Source organism: Halichoerus grypus, chromosome 10 (genome assembly GCF_964656455.1).
Source record: "Halichoerus grypus chromosome 10, mHalGry1.hap1.1, whole genome shotgun sequence".
Classification (NCBI taxonomy): Eukaryota; Metazoa; Chordata; class Mammalia; order Carnivora; family Phocidae; genus Halichoerus; species Halichoerus grypus.
The window spans coordinates 77,885,681-77,901,571 of record NC_135721.1 but is presented as its reverse complement, the minus strand read 5'-3'; positions in this window follow the sequence as shown (position 1 = coordinate 77,901,571).

Below are 15,891 nucleotides of genomic sequence, written 5' to 3'. Positions count from 1 at the left end.
CTGTAGAGGAACCGTGCTTTAGCTAGCGTCGACCTCTGTGGGAGGAAGCAGTATAGGGTGTACTGTGGGTGAGAGCCTGGGGCCGGGTTCCATTTCGTAAAATCGGGGGAGAGACAGGCCGGTACACAAGGCAGCCCTCAACTCATACCATGGCTATGGGGCTAGTACCGTTGCCCCGGGTGTGCGTGCAGGCTCAAAGACAACCACCTAACTCGAAGGAAAAACTCGGTAGAGAATCCATGCTTCAGCTAAAACAGCCAGTCCAGAGGGTGGAAGCATTTTGTTGTGTGCGTGCGTGAGAGCCCTGCAAGGGAGTCCAAAGCTTTTTGCGAGGGAGACTCAGGCCCCAGCAGAAGGCAGAACACGACTCGCCGTGTGTTTCATGAAGCTAGCACTGCGGCCCCACTTTCGCATGGAAGTCTAATCGCCAGCGTTCTAACTCGAAGAAACAACACGGTAGAGAAATCGTGCTTTAGCTACCATCCACGTCTCTGAGGGAGGAAGCAGTTTCCAGGCTACCGTGGGTGAGAGCCTGGGGAACGGGTTCCTTACGTGAGACCGAGGGAGAAGGAGTCCGGGCCAGAAGGCACCTCTCGACTCAGCTCTTGTTACCTGAAGCTAACACTACTGCTCCATGTTTGCATGGGAATGCTAAGTGCTCCACACTGATTTGGCAGAAAGAAGCCGGTCAAGAATCCCAGCTTCAGCTCATTCGCCTCGCCACAGGGTGGCAGCATTTTCAACTCTGCTTGAGTGCAAAGCTGGCGAATGAGTCCCAGCAGAATTCCGAGGCAGAAATAAGCATGGGCAGGAGGCAGCTATGGACTCAACTCTTGTTTCAGGAAACTAGATCGGCTCTCCCGTGTGTGCGTGTAGTCCTAAGTGCCATCCAGCCAACGCAAAGGAACAAAAGTGCAGAGAACCCGTGCCTCAGCAAAGATCGCCCTTCCTGAGCGTGCACTTCATCTGTTGTGTGTTTTTGTGAAAGCATGAGAAATGGAACCTAAACGTAACTCGGAGTGAGAAGCAGGCCTGGAAGGAAGACTGCTGTCGACTCACCTCTTGTTTGAGGAGATTAGCACTGCTGTACCCTGTGTGCCTGGATGCCTAGTTCCCAGGCTACTAACACCAAGAATCAATGCTATGGAGTGACTGCGCTTTAGTTAACATTGCCGTTCCTGAAGCCAGAGGAATTTGACAGTGCTGGTGTCTGTGAGCCCGGGGAAAGGGTCCCATACGTGAAATGGAGTGAGAAACAGGCCGGAGCGGAAGGCAGCTCTCAACTCACCTCTTGTTTATGAGGCTAGTACCCTTGCCCCGGCTGTGCCTGCAGGCCTAAAGCCAACCACCTAACTCAAAGGAAAAACCCCGTAGAGATTTCCTGCTTCGGCTAAAGTAGCCATGTCGGAGGGTGGACGCATTTTGCTGTGTGCATGCGTGAGCGCACTGCAAGTGAGTCCAGACCCATTTTCCGTGTGGGACTCAGGCCCCGGCAGAAGGCAGAACACGACTCCCCACTTGTTTCATGAAGCTAGCACTGCGGCCCCACTTTTGCATGGAAGTCTAATAGCGAGCGTTCTTTTTTTATTCTTATTATTAAATGTTTTTATTGTTATGTTAATCCCCATACATTACATCATTAGTTTTAGATATAGTGTTCCATGATTCATTGTTTGTGCATAACACCCAGTGCTCCATGCAGAACGTGCCCTGCTCAATACCCATCACCAGGCTAAGCCATCCTCCCACCCCCCTCCCCTCTAGAACCCTCAGTTTGTTTTTCAGAGTCCATCGTCTCTCATGGTTCTTCTCCCCCTCCGATTTCCCCCCCTTCATTCTTCCCCTCCTGCTACATTCTTCTTCTTCTTTTTTTCTTTCTTAACATATATCACATTATTTGTTTCAGAGGTACAGATCTGAGATTCCACAGTCTTGCACAATTCACAGCGCTTACCAGAACACATACCCTCCCCAGTGTCCAACACCCAGTGACCCCATCCCTCCCACCCCACCCCCCACTCCAGCAACCCTCAGTTTGTTTCCTGAGATTAAGAATTCCTCATATCAGTGAGGTCATATGATACATGTCTTTCTCTCTTTGACTTCTTTCGCTCAGCATAATACCCTCCAGTTCCATCCACGTCGTTGCAGATGGCAAGATCTCATTCCTTTTGATGGCTGCATAATATTCCATTGTGTATATGTATATATATATATATATATATATATATATACCACCTCTTCTTTATCCATTCATCTGTTGGTGGACATCTTGGCTCTTTCCACAGTTTGGCTATTGTGGACATTAATAGCAAGCGTTCTAACTCGGAGAAACAACACTGAAGAGAAACCGTGCTTTAGCTACCGACGACCTCTGTGTGGGAGGAAGCAGTTTAGGGTGTACTGTGGGTGAGAGCCTGGGGACGGGTTCCGTTTCGTAAAATCGAGGGAGAGACAGGCCGGAGAGAAGGCAGCTCTCAACTCACACCATGGTTATGGGGCTAGTACCGTTGCCCCGGGTGTGTGTGCAGGCTTCATGAAAACCGCCTAACTCGAAGGAAAAATTCGCTGGAGAATCCATGCTTCAGCTAAAAGAGCCGCTCCTGAGGGTGGAAGCATTTTGTTGTGTGCGTGCGTGAGAGCCCCGCAAGGGAGTCCAAAGCCTTTTGCGAGTGAGCCTCAGGCCCCAGCAGAAGGCAGAACACGACTCCCCATGTGTTTCATCAAGCTAGCACTGCGGCCCCACTTTTGCATGGAAGTCTCATCACTAGCGTTCTAACTCAAAGAAGCAGCAGTGTAGAGAAATCGTGCTTTAGTTACTGTCGACCTCCAGGCGGAGGAAGCAGTGTACAGGGTACCGTGGGTGAGAGCCTGGGGAACGGGTTGCATACGTGAAACCGAGGGAGAAACCGTTCCGGGCAGAAGGCACCTCTGGACTCAGCTCTTGCTACCTGAAGCTAACACTACTGCTCCATGTGTGCTTGGAATGCTCCGTGCTCAACAGTGCCTTGGAAGGAACAAGCCTGTAAAGACTCCCAGCTGCAGCTCTTTCGCCTACCAGGCTGCTAAGGCCAAGAAGCAATGGTGTATAGTTCCTGCCCTTTATGTAACATTGCCGTTCCTGAAGACGGAGGAATTTTACAGTGCTCCTGTAGGAGAGACCGGGAAAGGGTCCCATACGTGAAATGGAGTGAGAAACAGGCCGGTGTGGAAGGGAGCTCTCAACTCACCTCTTGTTTCTGATGCTAGTACCCTTGCCCCGGGGGTGCCTGCAGGCCTAAAGCCAACCACCTAACTCAAGGGAACAACTCTTTAGAGAATTCCTGCTTCGGCTAAAATAGCCATGCCTGAGGGTGGACGCATTTTGCTGTGTGCAAGCGTGAGCGCCCTGCAACGGAGTCCCAAACCATTTTCTGTGTGAGACTCAGGCCCCGGAAGAAAGCAGAACACGACTCCCCACTTGTTTCATGAAGCTAGCCCTGCGGCCCCACTTTTGCATGGAAGTCTAATCGCTAGCGTTCTAACTCGGAGAAACAACAGTGTAGAGAAACCGTGCTTTGGTACCGTCGACCTCTCTGTGTGAGAAAGCAGTTTACGCTGCACTGTGGGTGAGAGCCTGGGGACAGGTTCCATAGGTAAAATCGAGGGAGGGAGAGACAGGCCAGTGCAGAAGGCAGCTGTCAACTCACCTCTTGTTTACGAGGCTAGTGCAGTTGCCCCGGGTGTGCCTGCAGGCCTAAAGCCAAGCACCTAAGTCGAAGGAACGACTCTGTAGAGAATTCCTGCTTCAGCGAACATAGGCATTCCTGAGGCTGGAAGCATTTTGCTGTGTGCCTGCGTGAGAGAAGGGCAACGGAGTCCCAAACCATTTTCCGTGTGAGACTCAGGCCCCGGGAGAAGGGAGGACACGCCTCCCCACTTGTTCCATGAAGTTAGCACTGCGGCCCCACTTTTGCATGGAAGTCTAATCGCTAGCGTTGTAACTCGGAGAAACAACACTGTAGAGGAACCGTGCTTTAGCTAGCGTCGACCTCTGTGGGAGGAAGCAGTATAGGGTGTACTGTGGGTGAGAGCCTGGGGCCGGGTTCCATTTCGTAAAATCGGGGGAGAGACAGGCCGGTACACAAGGCAGCCCTCAACTCATACCATGGCTATGGGGCTAGTACCGTTGCCCCGGGTGTGCGTGCAGGCTCAAAGACAACCACCTAACTCGAAGGAAAAACTCGGTAGAGAATCCATGCTTCAGCTAAAACAGCCAGTCCAGAGGGTGGAAGCATTTTGTTGTGTGCGTGCGTGAGAGCCCTGCAAGGGAGTCCAAAGCTTTTTGCGAGGGAGACTCAGGCCCCAGCAGAAGGCAGAACACGACTCGCCGTGTGTTTCATGAAGCTAGCACTGCGGCCCCACTTTCGCATGGAAGTCTAATCGCCAGCGTTCTAACTCGAAGAAACAACACGGTAGAGAAATCGTGCTTTAGCTACCATCCACGTCTCTGAGGGAGGAAGCAGTTTCCAGGCTACCGTGGGTGAGAGCCTGGGGAACGGGTTCCTTACGTGAGACCGAGGGAGAAGGAGTCCGGGCCAGAAGGCACCTCTCGACTCAGCTCTTGTTACCTGAAGCTAACACTACTGCTCCATGTTTGCATGGGAATGCTAAGTGCTCCACACTGATTTGGCAGAAAGAAGCCGGTCAAGAATCCCAGCTTCAGCTCATTCGCCTCGCCACAGGGTGGCAGCATTTTCAACTCTGCTTGAGTGCAAAGCTGGCGAATGAGTCCCAGCAGAATTCCGAGGCAGAAATAAGCATGGGCAGGAGGCAGCTATGGACTCAACTCTTGTTTCAGGAAACTAGATCGGCTCTCCCGTGTGTGCGTGTAGTCCTAAGTGCCATCCAGCCAACGCAAAGGAACAAAAGTGCAGAGAACCCGTGCCTCAGCAAAGATCGCCCTTCCTGAGCGTGCACTTCATCTGTTGTGTGTTTTTGTGAAAGCATGAGAAATGGAACCTAAACGTAACTCGGAGTGAGAAGCAGGCCTGGAAGGAAGACTGCTGTCGACTCACCTCTTGTTTGAGGAGATTAGCACTGCTGTACCCTGTGTGCCTGGATGCCTAGTTCCCAGGCTACTAACACCAAGAATCAATGCTATGGAGTGACTGCGCTTTAGTTAACATTGCCGTTCCTGAAGCCAGAGGAATTTGACAGTGCTGGTGTCTGTGAGCCCGGGGAAAGGGTCCCATACGTGAAATGGAGTGAGAAACAGGCCGGAGCGGAAGGCAGCTCTCAACTCACCTCTTGTTTATGAGGCTAGTACCCTTGCCCCGGCTGTGCCTGCAGGCCTAAAGCCAACCACCTAACTCAAAGGAAAAACCCCGTAGAGATTTCCTGCTTCGGCTAAAGTAGCCATGTCGGAGGGTGGACGCATTTTGCTGTGTGCATGCGTGAGCGCACTGCAAGTGAGTCCAGACCCATTTTCCGTGTGGGACTCAGGCCCCGGCAGAAGGCAGAACACGACTCCCCACTTGTTTCATGAAGCTAGCACTGCGGCCCCACTTTTGCATGGAAGTCTAATAGCGAGCGTTCTTTTTTTATTCTTATTATTAAATGTTTTTATTGTTATGTTAATCCCCATACATTACATCATTAGTTTTAGATATAGTGTTCCATGATTCATTGTTTGTGCATAACACCCAGTGCTCCATGCAGAACGTGCCCTGCTCAATACCCATCACCAGGCTAAGCCATCCTCCCACCCCCCTCCCCTCTAGAACCCTCAGTTTGTTTTTCAGAGTCCATCGTCTCTCATGGTTCTTCTCCCCCTCCGATTTCCCCCCCTTCATTCTTCCCCTCCTGCTACATTCTTCTTCTTCTTTTTTTCTTTCTTAACATATATCACATTATTTGTTTCAGAGGTACAGATCTGAGATTCCACAGTCTTGCACAATTCACAGCGCTTACCAGAACACATACCCTCCCCAGTGTCCAACACCCAGTGACCCCATCCCTCCCACCCCACCCCCCACTCCAGCAACCCTCAGTTTGTTTCCTGAGATTAAGAATTCCTCATATCAGTGAGGTCATATGATACATGTCTTTCTCTCTTTGACTTCTTTCGCTCAGCATAATACCCTCCAGTTCCATCCACGTCGTTGCAGATGGCAAGATCTCATTCCTTTTGATGGCTGCATAATATTCCATTGTGTATATGTGTATGTATATATATATATATATATACCACCTCTTCTTTATCCATTCATCTGTTGGTGGACATCTTGGCTCTTTCCACAGTTTGGCTATTGTGGACATTAATAGCAAGCGTTCTAACTCGGAGAAACAACACTGAAGAGAAACCGTGCTTTAGCTACCGACGACCTCTGTGTGGGAGGAAGCAGTTTAGGGTGTACTGTGGGTGAGAGCCTGGGGACGGGTTCCGTTTCGTAAAATCGAGGGAGAGACAGGCCGGAGAGAAGGCAGCTCTCAACTCACACCATGGTTATGGGGCTAGTACCGTTGCCCCGGGTGTGTGTGCAGGCTTCATGAAAACCGCCTAACTCGAAGGAAAAATTCGCTGGAGAATCCATGCTTCAGCTAAAAGAGCCGCTCCTGAGGGTGGAAGCATTTTGTTGTGTGCGTGCGTGAGAGCCCCGCAAGGGAGTCCAAAGCCTTTTGCGAGTGAGCCTCAGGCCCCAGCAGAAGGCAGAACACGACTCCCCATGTGTTTCATCAAGCTAGCACTGCGGCCCCACTTTTGCATGGAAGTCTCATCACTAGCGTTCTAACTCAAAGAAGCAGCAGTGTAGAGAAATCGTGCTTTAGTTACTGTCGACCTCCAGGCGGAGGAAGCAGTGTACAGGGTACCGTGGGTGAGAGCCTGGGGAACGGGTTGCATACGTGAAACCGAGGGAGAAACCGTTCCGGGCAGAAGGCACCTCTGGACTCAGCTCTTGCTACCTGAAGCTAACACTACTGCTCCATGTGTGCTTGGAATGCTCCGTGCTCAACAGTGCCTTGGAAGGAACAAGCCTGTAAAGACTCCCAGCTGCAGCTCTTTCGCCTACCAGGCTGCTAAGGCCAAGAAGCAATGGTGTATAGTTCCTGCCCTTTATGTAACATTGCCGTTCCTGAAGACGGAGGAATTTTACAGTGCTCCTGTAGGAGAGACCGGGAAAGGGTCCCATACGTGAAATGGAGTGAGAAACAGGCCGGTGTGGAAGGGAGCTCTCAACTCACCTCTTGTTTCTGATGCTAGTACCCTTGCCCCGGGGGTGCCTGCAGGCCTAAAGCCAACCACCTAACTCAAGGGAACAACTCTTTAGAGAATTCCTGCTTCGGCTAAAATAGCCATGCCTGAGGGTGGACGCATTTTGCTGTGTGCAAGCGTGAGCGCCCTGCAACGGAGTCCCAAACCATTTTCTGTGTGAGACTCAGGCCCCGGAAGAAAGCAGAACACGACTCCCCACTTGTTTCATGAAGCTAGCCCTGCGGCCCCACTTTTGCATGGAAGTCTAATCGCTAGCGTTCTAACTCGGAGAAACAACAGTGTAGAGAAACCGTGCTTTGGTACCGTCGACCTCTCTGTGTGAGAAAGCAGTTTACGCTGCACTGTGGGTGAGAGCCTGGGGACAGGTTCCATAGGTAAAATCGAGGGAGGGAGAGACAGGCCAGTGCAGAAGGCAGCTGTCAACTCACCTCTTGTTTACGAGGCTAGTGCAGTTGCCCCGGGTGTGCCTGCAGGCCTAAAGCCAAGCACCTAAGTCGAAGGAACGACTCTGTAGAGAATTCCTGCTTCAGCGAACATAGGCATTCCTGAGGCTGGAAGCATTTTGCTGTGTGCCTGCGTGAGAGAAGGGCAACGGAGTCCCAAACCATTTTCCGTGTGAGACTCAGGCCCCGGGAGAAGGGAGGACACGCCTCCCCACTTGTTCCATGAAGTTAGCACTGCGGCCCCACTTTTGCATGGAAGTCTAATCGCTAGCGTTGTAACTCGGAGAAACAACACTGTAGAGGAACCGTGCTTTAGCTAGCGTCGACCTCTGTGGGAGGAAGCAGTATAGGGTGTACTGTGGGTGAGAGCCTGGGGCCGGGTTCCATTTCGTAAAATCGGGGGAGAGACAGGCCGGTACACAAGGCAGCCCTCAACTCATACCATGGCTATGGGGCTAGTACCGTTGCCCCGGGTGTGCGTGCAGGCTCAAAGACAACCACCTAACTCGAAGGAAAAACTCGGTAGAGAATCCATGCTTCAGCTAAAACAGCCAGTCCAGAGGGTGGAAGCATTTTGTTGTGTGCGTGCGTGAGAGCCCTGCAAGGGAGTCCAAAGCTTTTTGCGAGGGAGACTCAGGCCCCAGCAGAAGGCAGAACACGACTCGCCGTGTGTTTCATGAAGCTAGCACTGCGGCCCCACTTTCGCATGGAAGTCTAATCGCCAGCGTTCTAACTCGAAGAAACAACACGGTAGAGAAATCGTGCTTTAGCTACCATCCACGTCTCTGAGGGAGGAAGCAGTTTCCAGGCTACCGTGGGTGAGAGCCTGGGGAACGGGTTCCTTACGTGAGACCGAGGGAGAAGGAGTCCGGGCCAGAAGGCACCTCTCGACTCAGCTCTTGTTACCTGAAGCTAACACTACTGCTCCATGTTTGCATGGGAATGCTAAGTGCTCCACACTGATTTGGCAGAAAGAAGCCGGTCAAGAATCCCAGCTTCAGCTCATTCGCCTCGCCACAGGGTGGCAGCATTTTCAACTCTGCTTGAGTGCAAAGCTGGCGAATGAGTCCCAGCAGAATTCCGAGGCAGAAATAAGCATGGGCAGGAGGCAGCTATGGACTCAACTCTTGTTTCAGGAAACTAGATCGGCTCTCCCGTGTGTGCGTGTAGTCCTAAGTGCCATCCAGCCAACGCAAAGGAACAAAAGTGCAGAGAACCCGTGCCTCAGCAAAGATCGCCCTTCCTGAGCGTGCACTTCATCTGTTGTGTGTTTTTGTGAAAGCATGAGAAATGGAACCTAAACGTAACTCGGAGTGAGAAGCAGGCCTGGAAGGAAGACTGCTGTCGACTCACCTCTTGTTTGAGGAGATTAGCACTGCTGTACCCTGTGTGCCTGGATGCCTAGTTCCCAGGCTACTAACACCAAGAATCAATGCTATGGAGTGACTGCGCTTTAGTTAACATTGCCGTTCCTGAAGCCAGAGGAATTTGACAGTGCTGGTGTCTGTGAGCCCGGGGAAAGGGTCCCATACGTGAAATGGAGTGAGAAACAGGCCGGAGCGGAAGGCAGCTCTCAACTCACCTCTTGTTTATGAGGCTAGTACCCTTGCCCCGGCTGTGCCTGCAGGCCTAAAGCCAACCACCTAACTCAAAGGAAAAACCCCGTAGAGATTTCCTGCTTCGGCTAAAGTAGCCATGTCGGAGGGTGGACGCATTTTGCTGTGTGCATGCGTGAGCGCACTGCAAGTGAGTCCAGACCCATTTTCCGTGTGGGACTCAGGCCCCGGCAAGAGGCAGAACACGACTCCCCACTTGTTTCATGAAGCTAGCACTGCGGCCCCACTTTTGCATGGAAGTCTAATAGCGAGCGTTCTTTTTTTATTCTTATTATTAAATGTTTTTATTGTTATGTTAATCCCCATACATTACATCATTAGTTTTAGATATAGTGTTCCATGATTCATTGTTTGTGCATAACACCCAGTGCTCCATGCAGAACGTGCCCTGCTCAATACCCATCACCAGGCTAAGCCATCCTCCCACCCCCCTCCCCTCTAGAACCCTCAGTTTGTTTTTCAGAGTCCATCGTCTCTCATGGTTCTTCTCCCCCTCCGATTTCCCCCCCTTCATTCTTCCCCTCCTGCTACATTCTTCTTCTTCTTTTTTTCTTTCTTAACATATATCGCATTATTTGTTTCAGAGGTACAGATCTGAGATTCCACAGTCTTGCACAATTCACAGCGCTTACCAGAACACATACCCTCCCCAGTGTCCAACACCCAGTGACCCCATCCCTCCCACCCCACCCCCCACTCCAGCAACCCTCAGTTTGTTTCCTGAGATTAAGAATTCCTCATATCAGTGAGGTCATATGATACATGTCTTTCTCTCTTTGACTTCTTTCGCTCAGCATAATACCCTCCAGTTCCATCCACGTCGTTGCAGATGGCAAGATCTCATTCCTTTTGATGGCTGCATAATATTCCATTGTGTATATGTATATATATATATATATATATATATATATACCACCTCTTCTTTATCCATTCATCTGTTGGTGGACATCTTGGCTCTTTCCACAGTTTGGCTATTGTGGACATTAATAGCAAGCGTTCTAACTCGGAGAAACAACACTGAAGAGAAACCGTGCTTTAGCTACCGACGACCTCTGTGTGGGAGGAAGCAGTTTAGGGTGTACTGTGGGTGAGAGCCTGGGGACGGGTTCCGTTTCGTAAAATCGAGGGAGAGACAGGCCGGAGAGAAGGCAGCTCTCAACTCACACCATGGTTATGGGGCTAGTACCGTTGCCCCGGGTGTGTGTGCAGGCTTCATGAAAACCGCCTAACTCGAAGGAAAAATTCGCTGGAGAATCCATGCTTCAGCTAAAAGAGCCGCTCCTGAGGGTGGAAGCATTTTGTTGTGTGCGTGCGTGAGAGCCCCGCAAGGGAGTCCAAAGCCTTTTGCGAGTGAGCCTCAGGCCCCAGCAGAAGGCAGAACACGACTCCCCATGTGTTTCATCAAGCTAGCACTGCGGCCCCACTTTTGCATGGAAGTCTCATCACTAGCGTTCTAACTCAAAGAAGCAGCAGTGTAGAGAAATCGTGCTTTAGTTACTGTCGACCTCCAGGCGGAGGAAGCAGTGTACAGGGTACCGTGGGTGAGAGCCTGGGGAACGGGTTGCATACGTGAAACCGAGGGAGAAACCGTTCCGGGCAGAAGGCACCTCTGGACTCAGCTCTTGCTACCTGAAGCTAACACTACTGCTCCATGTGTGCTTGGAATGCTCCGTGCTCAACAGTGCCTTGGAAGGAACAAGCCTGTAAAGACTCCCAGCTGCAGCTCTTTCGCCTACCAGGCTGCTAAGGCCAAGAAGCAATGGTGTATAGTTCCTGCCCTTTATGTAACATTGCCGTTCCTGAAGACGGAGGAATTTTACAGTGCTCCTGTAGGAGAGACCGGGAAAGGGTCCCATACGTGAAATGGAGTGAGAAACAGGCCGGTGTGGAAGGGAGCTCTCAACTCACCTCTTGTTTCTGATGCTAGTACCCTTGCCCCGGGGGTGCCTGCAGGCCTAAAGCCAACCACCTAACTCAAGGGAACAACTCTTTAGAGAATTCCTGCTTCGGCTAAAATAGCCATGCCTGAGGGTGGACGCATTTTGCTGTGTGCAAGCGTGAGCGCCCTGCAACGGAGTCCCAAACCATTTTCTGTGTGAGACTCAGGCCCCGGAAGAAAGCAGAACACGACTCCCCACTTGTTTCATGAAGCTAGCCCTGCGGCCCCACTTTTGCATGGAAGTCTAATCGCTAGCGTTCTAACTCGGAGAAACAACAGTGTAGAGAAACCGTGCTTTGGTACCGTCGACCTCTCTGTGTGAGAAAGCAGTTTACGCTGCACTGTGGGTGAGAGCCTGGGGACAGGTTCCATAGGTAAAATCGAGGGAGGGAGAGACAGGCCAGTGCAGAAGGCAGCTGTCAACTCACCTCTTGTTTACGAGGCTAGTGCAGTTGCCCCGGGTGTGCCTGCAGGCCTAAAGCCAAGCACCTAAGTCGAAGGAACGACTCTGTAGAGAATTCCTGCTTCAGCGAACATAGGCATTCCTGAGGCTGGAAGCATTTTGCTGTGTGCCTGCGTGAGAGAAGGGCAACGGAGTCCCAAACCATTTTCCGTGTGAGACTCAGGCCCCGGGAGAAGGGAGGACACGCCTCCCCACTTGTTCCATGAAGTTAGCACTGCGGCCCCACTTTTGCATGGAAGTCTAATCGCTAGCGTTGTAACTCGGAGAAACAACACTGTAGAGGAACCGTGCTTTAGCTAGCGTCGACCTCTGTGGGAGGAAGCAGTATAGGGTGTACTGTGGGTGAGAGCCTGGGGCCGGGTTCCATTTCGTAAAATCGGGGGAGAGACAGGCCGGTACACAAGGCAGCCCTCAACTCATACCATGGCTATGGGGCTAGTACCGTTGCCCCGGGTGTGCGTGCAGGCTCAAAGACAACCACCTAACTCGAAGGAAAAACTCGGTAGAGAATCCATGCTTCAGCTAAAACAGCCAGTCCAGAGGGTGGAAGCATTTTGTTGTGTGCGTGCGTGAGAGCCCTGCAAGGGAGTCCAAAGCTTTTTGCGAGGGAGACTCAGGCCCCAGCAGAAGGCAGAACACGACTCGCCGTGTGTTTCATGAAGCTAGCACTGCGGCCCCACTTTCGCATGGAAGTCTAATCGCCAGCGTTCTAACTCGAAGAAACAACACGGTAGAGAAATCGTGCTTTAGCTACCATCCACGTCTCTGAGGGAGGAAGCAGTTTCCAGGCTACCGTGGGTGAGAGCCTGGGGAACGGGTTCCTTACGTGAGACCGAGGGAGAAGGAGTCCGGGCCAGAAGGCACCTCTCGACTCAGCTCTTGTTACCTGAAGCTAACACTACTGCTCCATGTTTGCATGGGAATGCTAAGTGCTCCACACTGATTTGGCAGAAAGAAGCCGGTCAAGAATCCCAGCTTCAGCTCATTCGCCTCGCCACAGGGTGGCAGCATTTTCAACTCTGCTTGAGTGCAAAGCTGGCGAATGAGTCCCAGCAGAATTCCGAGGCAGAAATAAGCATGGGCAGGAGGCAGCTATGGACTCAACTCTTGTTTCAGGAAACTAGATCGGCTCTCCCGTGTGTGCGTGTAGTCCTAAGTGCCATCCAGCCAACGCAAAGGAACAAAAGTGCAGAGAACCCGTGCCTCAGCAAAGATCGCCCTTCCTGAGCGTGCACTTCATCTGTTGTGTGTTTTTGTGAAAGCATGAGAAATGGAACCTAAACGTAACTCGGAGTGAGAAGCAGGCCTGGAAGGAAGACTGCTGTCGACTCACCTCTTGTTTGAGGAGATTAGCACTGCTGTACCCTGTGTGCCTGGATGCCTAGTTCCCAGGCTACTAACACCAAGAATCAATGCTATGGAGTGACTGCGCTTTAGTTAACATTGCCGTTCCTGAAGCCAGAGGAATTTGACAGTGCTGGTGTCTGTGAGCCCGGGGAAAGGGTCCCATACGTGAAATGGAGTGAGAAACAGGCCGGAGCGGAAGGCAGCTCTCAACTCACCTCTTGTTTATGAGGCTAGTACCCTTGCCCCGGCTGTGCCTGCAGGCCTAAAGCCAACCACCTAACTCAAAGGAAAAACCCCGTAGAGATTTCCTGCTTCGGCTAAAGTAGCCATGTCGGAGGGTGGACGCATTTTGCTGTGTGCATGCGTGAGCGCACTGCAAGTGAGTCCAGACCCATTTTCCGTGTGGGACTCAGGCCCCGGCAAGAGGCAGAACACGACTCCCCACTTGTTTCATGAAGCTAGCACTGCGGCCCCACTTTTGCATGGAAGTCTAATAGCGAGCGTTCTTTTTTTATTCTTATTATTAAATGTTTTTATTGTTATGTTAATCCCCATACATTACATCATTAGTTTTAGATATAGTGTTCCATGATTCATTGTTTGTGCATAACACCCAGTGCTCCATGCAGAACGTGCCCTGCTCAATACCCATCACCAGGCTAAGCCATCCTCCCACCCCCCTCCCCTCTAGAACCCTCAGTTTGTTTTTCAGAGTCCATCGTCTCTCATGGTTCTTCTCCCCCTCCGATTTCCCCCCCTTCATTCTTCCCCTCCTGCTACATTCTTCTTCTTCTTTTTTTCTTTCTTAACATATATCGCATTATTTGTTTCAGAGGTACAGATCTGAGATTCCACAGTCTTGCACAATTCACAGCGCTTACCAGAACACATACCCTCCCCAGTGTCCAACACCCAGTGACCCCATCCCTCCCACCCCACCCCCCACTCCAGCAACCCTCAGTTTGTTTCCTGAGATTAAGAATTCCTCATATCAGTGAGGTCATATGATACATGTCTTTCTCTCTTTGACTTCTTTCGCTCAGCATAATACCCTCCAGTTCCATCCACGTCGTTGCAGATGGCAAGATCTCATTCCTTTTGATGGCTGCATAATATTCCATTGTGTATATGTGTATGTATATATATATATATATATACCACCTCTTCTTTATCCATTCATCTGTTGGTGGACATCTTGGCTCTTTCCACAGTTTGGCTATTGTGGACATTAATAGCAAGCGTTCTAACTCGGAGAAACAACACTGAAGAGAAACCGTGCTTTAGCTACCGACGACCTCTGTGTGGGAGGAAGCAGTTTAGGGTGTACTGTGGGTGAGAGCCTGGGGACGGGTTCCGTTTCGTAAAATCGAGGGAGAGACAGGCCGGAGAGAAGGCAGCTCTCAACTCACACCATGGTTATGGGGCTAGTACCGTTGCCCCGGGTGTGTGTGCAGGCTTCATGAAAACCGCCTAACTCGAAGGAAAAATTCGCTGGAGAATCCATGCTTCAGCTAAAAGAGCCGCTCCTGAGGGTGGAAGCATTTTGTTGTGTGCGTGCGTGAGAGCCCCGCAAGGGAGTCCAAAGCCTTTTGCGAGTGAGCCTCAGGCCCCAGCAGAAGGCAGAACACGACTCCCCATGTGTTTCATCAAGCTAGCACTGCGGCCCCACTTTTGCATGGAAGTCTCATCACTAGCGTTCTAACTCAAAGAAGCAGCAGTGTAGAGAAATCGTGCTTTAGTTACTGTCGACCTCCAGGCGGAGGAAGCAGTGTACAGGGTACCGTGGGTGAGAGCCTGGGGAACGGGTTGCATACGTGAAACCGAGGGAGAAACCGTTCCGGGCAGAAGGCACCTCTGGACTCAGCTCTTGCTACCTGAAGCTAACACTACTGCTCCATGTGTGCTTGGAATGCTCCGTGCTCAACAGTGCCTTGGAAGGAACAAGCCTGTAAAGACTCCCAGCTGCAGCTCTTTCGCCTACCAGGCTGCTAAGGCCAAGAAGCAATGGTGTATAGTTCCTGCCCTTTATGTAACATTGCCGTTCCTGAAGACGGAGGAATTTTACAGTGCTCCTGTAGGAGAGACCGGGAAAGGGTCCCATACGTGAAATGGAGTGAGAAACAGGCCGGTGTGGAAGGGAGCTCTCAACTCACCTCTTGTTTCTGATGCTAGTACCCTTGCCCCGGGGGTGCCTGCAGGCCTAAAGCCAACCACCTAACTCAAGGGAACAACTCTTTAGAGAATTCCTGCTTCGGCTAAAATAGCCATGCCTGAGGGTGGACGCATTTTGCTGTGTGCAAGCGTGAGCGCCCTGCAACGGAGTCCCAAACCATTTTCTGTGTGAGACTCAGGCCCCGGAAGAAAGCAGAACACGACTCCCCACTTGTTTCATGAAGCTAGCCCTGCGGCCCCACTTTTGCATGGAAGTCTAATCGCTAGCGTTCTAACTCGGAGAAACAACAGTGTAGAGAAACCGTGCTTTAGCTACCGTCGACCTCTCTGTGTGAGAAAGCAGTTTACGCTGCACTGTGGGTGAGAGCCTGGGGACAGGTTCCATAGGTAAAATCGAGGGAGGGAGAGACAGGCCAGTGCAGAAGGCAGCTGTCAACTCACCTCTTGTTTACGAGGCTAGTGCAGTTGCCCCGGGTGTGCCTGCAGGCCTAAAGCCAAGCACCTAAGTCGAAGGAACGACTCTGTAGAGAATTCCTGCTTCAGCGAACATAGGCATTCCTGAGGCTGGAAGCATTTTGCTGTGTGCCTGCGTGAGAGAAGGGCAACGGAGTCCCAAACCATTTTCCGTGTGAGACTCAGGCCCCGGGAGAAGGGAG